This window comes from Physeter macrocephalus, chromosome 5 (assembly GCF_002837175.3).
Source record: "Physeter macrocephalus isolate SW-GA chromosome 5, ASM283717v5, whole genome shotgun sequence".
NCBI lineage: Eukaryota > Metazoa > Chordata > Mammalia > Artiodactyla > Physeteridae > Physeter > Physeter macrocephalus.
This window is the reverse complement of record NC_041218.1, coordinates 58,204,845-58,213,354: the sequence shown is the minus strand read 5'-3', so window position 1 is coordinate 58,213,354 and position 8,510 is coordinate 58,204,845. Positions and strand designations below refer to the sequence as shown.

At 38.0% G+C, this 8,510-nt stretch overlaps 1 protein-coding gene across 2 annotated transcripts in view; it reads left to right on the top strand.

Moving 5' to 3' along the window:
• Nucleotides 1-8,510, top strand: part of SAMD9 (sterile alpha motif domain containing 9) — a 29,821-nt gene that overhangs the window by 9,480 nt on the left and 11,831 nt on the right. The window contains exon 2 of one of the 2 annotated variants that reach the window (XM_024129814.3): nucleotides 4,834-5,111. The exons of the other annotated variant lie outside the window; for it this stretch is intronic. The gene's annotated coding sequence lies outside the window, so the exon portion shown is untranslated. The remainder of the gene's footprint in view (nucleotides 1-4,833; nucleotides 5,112-8,510) is intronic. 2 annotated transcript variants of the gene reach the window in all.

The window sequence follows — 8,510 nt, the reverse complement described above, 5'->3', positions numbered from 1 at the left end:
CGCGCCCGTTTCTGGAGCTCCTTTACGCGGTGCGCTTAATCCCCTCTCCTCGCGCACCAGGAAACGAAGAGGCAAGAAAAAGTCTCTTGTCTCTTCGGCAGCTCCGCGCCAGTTTCTGGAGCTCCTTTAAGCGGCGCGCTTAAACCCCTCTCCTCGCGCACCAGGAAGCAAAGAGGGAAGAAAAGGTCTCTTGCCTCTTCGGCAGCTCCAGACTTCAACCGGACTCCCTCCCAGCTAGCCATAGTGCACTAACCCCTTCAGGCTGTTTTCACTCTGCCAACTCCAGACCTCTCCCTGGGATCCGACTGAAGCCCGAGCCTCAGCTCCCAGCCCCGCCTGCCCTGGCGGGTGAGCAGACAAGCCTCTTGGGCTGGTGAGTGCCGGTCGGCACCGATCCTCTGTGCGGGAATCTCTCCACTTTGCCCCCCGCACCCCTGTTGCTGCGCTCTCCCCCGCGGCTCCGAAGCTTCCCCCCTCCGCCACCCGCAGTCTCCGCCCACGAAGGGGCTCTTAGTGTGCGGAAACCTTTCCGCCTTCATAGCTCCCTCCCACTGGTGCAGGTCCCGTACCTATTCTTTTGTCTCTGTTTATTTTTTTCTTTTGCCCTACCCAGGTGCGTGGGGAGTTTCTTGCCTTTTGCGAGGTCTGAGGTCTTCTGCCAGCATTCAGTGGGTGTTCTATAGGAGCAGTTCCACGTGTAGCTGTATTTCTGATGTATCTGTGAGGAGGAAGGTGATCTCCGCGTCTTACTCTTCCGCCATCTTCTCTCTCCCCCCACCCCCAGCTTTATTGATCTTTTCTACTGTTTTTTAGTCTCTATTTCATTTATTTCTGCTCTGATCTGAATGATTTTTTCCTTCTATTAACTTTGGGTTTTGTTTGTTCTTTTTCTAGTTCCTTTAGGTCTAAGGCCATGTTGTTCATTTGAGACTTTCCTTGTTTCCTGATGTAGGCTTGTATTCTATAAACTTCCCTCTTAGAACTGCATTTGCTGCATCCCATAGATTTTGGATTGTTGAGTTTCCATTTTAATTTGTCTCCAGGTATTTTTTTATTTCCTCTTTGATTTCTTCAGTGATCCATTGGATGTTTAGGAGCATATTGTTTACCTACCACCTGTTTGTGTTTCTGCAGTTTTTGTCTTGTAGTTGATTTCTAGTCTCAATGTTGTAGTCAACAAGATGATTAACATGATTTCAGTCTTCTTAAATTTATGGAGACTTGTTTTGTGTCATGGCATGTGATCTATCCTTGATAATGTTTTATGTGCACTTGAAAGGAATGTGTATTCTGCTGCTATAAGATGAAATGTTATATATATATAAAGTCCACCTCACCTAATGTGTTGTTTAAGATCAGTGTTTCTTTATTGATAGTCTGTCTGGATAATGCGTCCGTTGATATAAGTGGGATGTTAAAGTCCCATACTATTATTGTGTTCGTATCAATTTCTTTATGTTTGTTAATATTTGCTGTATGTATTTACATGCTCCTATGTTGGATGCATATACATTTGCAACTGTTATATCTTCTTGTTGGATTGATCCCTTTATCTGTATATAATGTTCTTTTTTGTCTTTTCTTACAGTCTTTCTTTTAATGTCTATTTTGTCTGATATAAGTATTGCTACTCCAGCTTTTTTTGGTTTCTATTTCCATGGAATACCATTTTCCTCCCCCTCACTTTCAGTCTGCCCATCCCCCTTCCCCACTCCAGCACCTGGTAACCACTGTTCTCTGATTTCAACTTTGGGTTTGGTGGGGGGCGGCAGGGGGGAGTTGTTTTTTAGATTCCACATATAAATGAGATCATACAGTATTTGTCTTTCTCTTTCTGGCTTATTTCACTTAACATAATGTCCTTCAGTTTCATCTATGTTGTCACAAATGGAAGGATTTCCTTCTTTCTCATGGCTGAATAATGTGTGTGTGTGTGTGTGTGTGTGTGTGTGTGTTTGTGTGTTTGTGTGTGTATCACACTTCCTTATCCATTCATCCATTGACAGACACTTAGGTTGTTTCTTTATCTTGGCTATTGTAAATAATGCTACAATAAACATGGGAGTGCAGCTATCTCATCAATATACCTATTTCGTTTCTTTCTGACATATAGTCAGAAGTGAGATTGCTGAATCATGTAGTAGTTCTGTTTTTAAGTTTTTGAGGAATCTCCATACAGTTTTCCATAATGGCTGTACCAATTTACATCCCCACTAACAGTCTACAAGGGTTCCCTTTTCTACACATCCTCACCAACTCTTGTTATCAGTTTTATTTTGGATAATCACCTTCTAACAAGTGTGAGGTGATAATCGCATTTTGGTTTAATTTGTATTTCCCTGATAATCAGTGATGTTAAACGCTTTTTCCTACATCTGTTGTCCATTTTGCATCTTCTTTTGAGAAATGTCTATCCAGGTCCTTTGCTTATTTTTCATATAAGGTTATTTGTTTTCTTGCTATTGTGTAGTTTGAGTTCCACATGTATTTTATTTTATTTTATTTTATTTATTTATTTATTTTGCGGTACGTGGGCCTCTCACTGTTGTGGTCTCTCCCGTTGCGGGGCACAGGCTCCGGACGCGCATGCTCAGCGGCCATGGCTCACGGGCCCAGCCTCTCCGCAGCATGTGGGATCTTCCCGGACCGGGGCACGAACCAGTGTCCCCTGCATCGGCGGGCAGATTCTCAACCACTGCGCCACCAGGGAAGCCCCCACATGTATTTTAGATGTTAACTCCTTATTAGATATGGTTTGCCAATATTTCTCTCATTCCATAGGTTGCCTTTTCATTTTGTGGATTGTTCTTTTGCTGTGCAGAAGCTTTTTAGTTTGATGCAATCCCATTTATCTATGTTTTCTTTTACTGCATGTGCTTTTGGAGTCATATCCAAAAATCATTGCTCAGACCAATGTCAAGAAGCTTTTTCCTCTATGTTTTCATCTATATTTTTTTGGTTTCAGGTCTTAGATTTAAGTCTTTAATCAACTTTGAGTGGATTTTTGTGTATGGAATGAAATAAGGGTCCAATTTCATTCTTCTGTTTATGGAAAATCAGTTTTCCCCAAATTATCTAAAGAAGAGACTTTCCTTTTCCCATTGTGTGTTCTTAACACCTTTGTTGAAGATCAATTGATCATAAACCTGTGGATTTATTTCTGGACTCTCTATTCTGTTCCATTGGTCTATATGTCTGTTTTTATGCCAGTACTATGCTGTTTGAACTATAGCTTTATAGTATATTTTGAAATAAGGTAGTGTGATGCCTCCAACTTTGTTTTTTCTACTCAAGATTGCTTTGGTTATTCATGGTCTTTTGTAGTTCCATATTAATTTTATGCCTATTTTTTCTATTTCTGTGAAAAATGTCATTGGAATTTTGATAGATATTGCATTGAATCTCTAGATTGATTTGGGTAGTATGGACATTTTAACAATATTCTTCCAATGCATGAACACAGGATACCTTTCCATTTATTTGTATCTTCTTCTATTTCTTTCATCAATGTTTTATAGTGTTCAGTGTACAGATCTTTCTCCTACTTGTTTAAATGTATTCCTGAGCAGTTTTTATGCTATTGTTAAGTGAGACCGTTTTCTTAATTTTTCTTCCAGATAGTTTACTGTTGGTGTATAGAAATGCAACTTTTTAATATTGATTTTGTATCCTGTACCTTTACCTAATTTGTTTATTAGTTCTAACAGTTTTGGGGTTTTTTTGGTGGTGGTATCTAAGGTCTTATGTGTATAATATCATTGCAAACAGACAATTTTACTTCCTCCTTTTCCTTTTTGGAGGGCTTTTATTTCTTTTTCTGCTAATTGATCTGGCTAGAACTTTTAGTTTTATATAGGATAAAAGTTGTGGGAGTGGGAATCCTTGTCTTGTTCTTGATCTGAGAGGAAAAGCATTCAGCTTTTCACTACTGAGTATGATGCTAGCTGTGAGCTTGTCATATATGGCCTTTATTATGTTTAGGTACATTACTTCTGTACTTAATTTGTTCAGGGTTTTTGTCATGTAATAGGGTTGAATTTCATCAAATACTTTTTCTGGGTCTATTGAGATGATCATATGATTTTTATCCTTCATTCTTTTAATGTGGTATATCACATTTATTGATTTGCATATGTCAAACAATCCTTGCATCCCAGAGATAAATCACATTTAATTATGGTATATGATCTTTATAATCCTTATAATGTTCTGTTGAACTTGGTTTGCTAGTATTTTGTTGAGGATTCTTGCATTTATGTTCATCAGTGATATTGGTCTGTAACTTTCTTTTTGTTGTACTGTCCTTATCTGGCCTTGGTATCAAGGTTATGCTGGCCTCATAAAATGTGCTTATAAGTGTTCCCTCCTCTTCTATTTTTTGGAAGAGTTTGAGAAGGATTCACATTAATTCTTCTTTAAATATTTGGCAGAATTCACTGGTGAAGTCATGAGGTCTGAGGCTTTTCCATCTTGGGAGGTTTCAGTTACTGATTCAGCCTCCTTACTCATTATTGGTCTGTTCAGATTCTTTATTCATGATTCAGTCTTGGTAGTTTGTATATTTCTAGGAACTTATTTATTTCTTCTAGACTGTCCAGTTTGGGGGCATATAAATGTTCATAGTACTATCTTATGATCCTTTGCATTTCTGTGGTATCAGTTGTAACATCTCTCTTTCGTTTATAATTTTATTTATTTGAGTCTCCACTCTTTGTTTCTTAATCTAGCTAAAGGTTCATTAATTTTGTTTACTTTACAAAAAACAGCTCTTAGTGGTAAGAGAAGATGGATGCCTTGGCCATTAATTTGGCTGGTCTCCTTTTCTCTCTGCAGTGTTATTTCCTTCATGCCCAGCTGCTCTGAGATACAACTATTTTTAAGAAACTTGGTATCAATGGGAAGGTCTTCTCTTGAAGAAGGTGGAGTAGAAGGACCCTAAGCTCATCTCATCTCAAGAGCACACCCAAATCACAACAATCCGCAGAACAGCCATCATTGAAAAAGACCGAAACCTACCAGAAAAGATCCTCTACGACTAAAGACATAAAGAACCACAACGAGACTTGTCGGAGGGGAGGACTAGTGATATAATCAAACCCCATCACCCCCAGGTAGGTGACCCACAAACTGGAGAATAATTATATTACAGAGGTTCTCCCACAGGAGTGAGAGTTCTGAGCCCCATGTCAGGCACCGCAGCCCGGGGGGTCCGACACCAGGAAGAGGTGACCTTTTCTATTGTTTTTCTAGTTTCTATTTAATTTATTTCTGCTCTGATTTTATTATTTCATTCCTTCTGTGAACTTTAGGTTGAGTTTGTTCTTGAGGTGTAACATTAGGTTGCTTATTTGAGATCTTTCTTTTTTCTTAAAGTAGACATTTATCACTATTAACTTCTGTCTTAGAACTGTTCTGCATTTCTTAAATTATGGTATGTTTTGTTTCCATTTTTAACTGTCTCAAGATATTTTTTGATACCCCTTTTGATTTTTTCTTTGACCTGTTGGTCAGAAGTGTGTCATTTAACTTGCACATATTTATGAATTTTCCAATTTTCCTTCTATTATTGACTTCTCATTTTATATCATTGTGGTCAGAAAAGACATTTGATATGATTTCAAGCTTCTTAAATTTGTTAAGACTTTTTTTGTGGGCTAATATATGATCTATCCTGGAAAATGTTCCATGTGCACTTTGAAAGAATGTGTACTCTGTTGCTATTGGATGGACTGTACTGAATGTGTCTGCTAGGTCTATTTGATCTATGGTGTTGTTTAGGTCTGCTGTTTCCTTATTGAATTTCTGTCTGAATGACCTATCCATTGTTAAAACTGGGATATTGAAGTCACCTACTCTTATTGTATATGTCTATTTCTCCCATTAGTTCTGCTAATATCTGCTATATTTTTAGGTACACTGAAGTACCTAAATTTGGGTGCATTATATATTTACAATTGTATATCATCTTGATGAATTGACCCCTTTATCATTATGTAGTAACCTTCTTTGTCACTTTTGACAATTTTTGACTTAAAGTCTATCTTCTCTAATTATAATCACTCCTGCTGTCTTTTGGTTACCATTTGCATGGAATATGTTTTTCCATCCCTTCACTTTCAGTGCATGTGTGTCCTTAAATCTAAAATGAGTCTCTTGTAGGCAGCATATTACTGTTGGATCTGATTTTTTTAATCCATTCAGCCACATTGTATCTTTCGATTGGATAATTTAATCCTTTTACATTTAAAGTAATTATCGATAGGTAAGGATTTAATATTGCCATATTGTTCATTGTTTTCTGGCTGTTTTATAATTCCTTCATTTTCCTTTCTTCCTTTCTTGCTGTCTTCCTTTGTGATTTGATGACCTTTTGTAGTGGTATGCTTTGATTCCTTTCTCTTTATTGTTTGTATATCTACTACAGTTTTTTTATTTGTGGTTACCATGAAGTTTACATTATTCATCTTATAGATATAACAGTCTATTTTATGTTTATAACAACTTAAATTCAACCACATACAAAAACTCCACACTTTAACTTAACTTCTCCTTTCACATTTTATGTTATTAATGTCACAGTTTACATCTTTTATATATGTTGTATCCATTAACACATTATTTTTTTATTATTTTTTTTGGGGTAACACATTATTTTACCTATAGTTATTTTTAATACTTTTGTCTTTTACTTTTTTTTAAGATTTTTTTTTAATGTGGACCATTTTTAAAGTCTTTATTGAATTTGTTACAGTATTGCTTCCGTTTTATGTTTGGGTTTTTTGGCCACAACGCATGTGGAGTCTTAGCTCCCCAACCAGAGATTGAACCCACACCCTCTGCATTGGAAGGTGAAGTCTTTAACCACTGGACCACCAGGGAAATCCCTATCTTTTACTTTTATACCAGAGTTAAGAGTGATTTATCTACCACCATTACAGTATTAGAGTGTTCTGAGTTTGACTATATTCTCACCTTCACTATGTTTCATACTTTCATATTCTTTTCATGTTGTCAGCACACTTTTGTTACAACTCAAAGACCTCCCTTTAGCATTTCTTGTAAGACAGGTCTAGTGGTGAAGAACTCTACAACTTTTTTGTTTGTTTATTTGTTTGTTTGTTTTGGTCTTGGAAAGTCCTTATCCTTCATTTCTGAAGGACAACTTGTAAGGTTCTTAAGTATTCACGGTTGACAGTTTAAGCACTTTGAATATATCATCCCACTCTCTACTGGCCTATAAGGTTTCTGCTGAGGAATCTGTTGATAGTCTTATGGAGGTTCCTATGTATGTGGGAATTTTTTTTCTCTTGCTGCATTTAAAATTATTTGTCTTTGATTTTAGGTAGTTTTATTATTATGTGTCTTAGAGAAGATCTTTTTGTGTCAAAACTTTTGGGGCACCTATGAGCTTCAGGAACTTGGATGTCCAAATCTCTCCCCACATTTGGGAAATTGACAGCCATGATATCTATAAATAAGCCTTCTGCCCTTTTCTTCCTCTCTTCTCCTTGAACTCCAACAATAGTAGATTTTACTGTCAATGGTATCCCATAATTCACATAGGCTTTCTTCACTCTTTTTCATTCTTTTTTCTTTTTTGCTCCTCTGAATGGAGAATTTCAAATATACTGTCATCAAGTTCACTGATTCTTTTGCTTGGATGAGTCTGCTTTTGAAGCTTTCTGTTGAATTCATCAATTCATTCACTGTGTTCTGCAATGCTAGGTTCTGTTTGTTCATTTATATGTTTTTAATGGTTTCTATTTCTTTGCTGAACCTCTCATTTTGTTCATGCATTGTTTTCCTAATTTTGTTTAATTGTATATCTGTGTTTTCTTGTAGTTCACAGACTTTCTTTATGAAGATTATTCTGAATAATTTGTCAGGTAGTTCATAGATCTTCATTTCTTTAGGGTCATTTATTGGAGCTTTATTAGTTTCCTTTGATGGTGTCATGTTTCACTGATTATTGGTAAATCTTCTGGCCTTGCATGATTCATTGATTATTCATAATTCTTCTGGCCTTGCATTATTGTCTGCACATTTGAAGAAGTAGGCACCTCTTTCAGTCTTTACAGACTGGGCTTAGGCCAGAAAAGCCCTTCACCAGTCAGCTTGTCCAGAGATTGTGGGTGAATTGTCTGGTAGATTCTGAGGATGAACTTGTTGGGAAGGGCTGGTGCCTGGGTCAGTGTCTGGGCTGGACTAGTGCTTGGGTCTACAGAGGTAGGCTGACATTTGGGTCCATGGGGTGGACCTGGCCCCTGAAGTGCTGGTGGTGGGGCCTGGATTCTGATGCCACAGGAGTTGGCCTATAGCCTTGGGGTACAGGTGCTGTCCTGAAGGTTGGGTCCATGAGGTGTAGCCTGACACTGGGGCTGGCCATTTGCCTGGGTCCTCGGGAGCCAACCTGGAGGCTGGGGCAAGCCAGGATCCTGAGTCTATAGGAACCAATCTGGAGTCTGTGTCCATGAAATCCAACCCAGCACCAGGGCAGGCAAAGAGCCTGG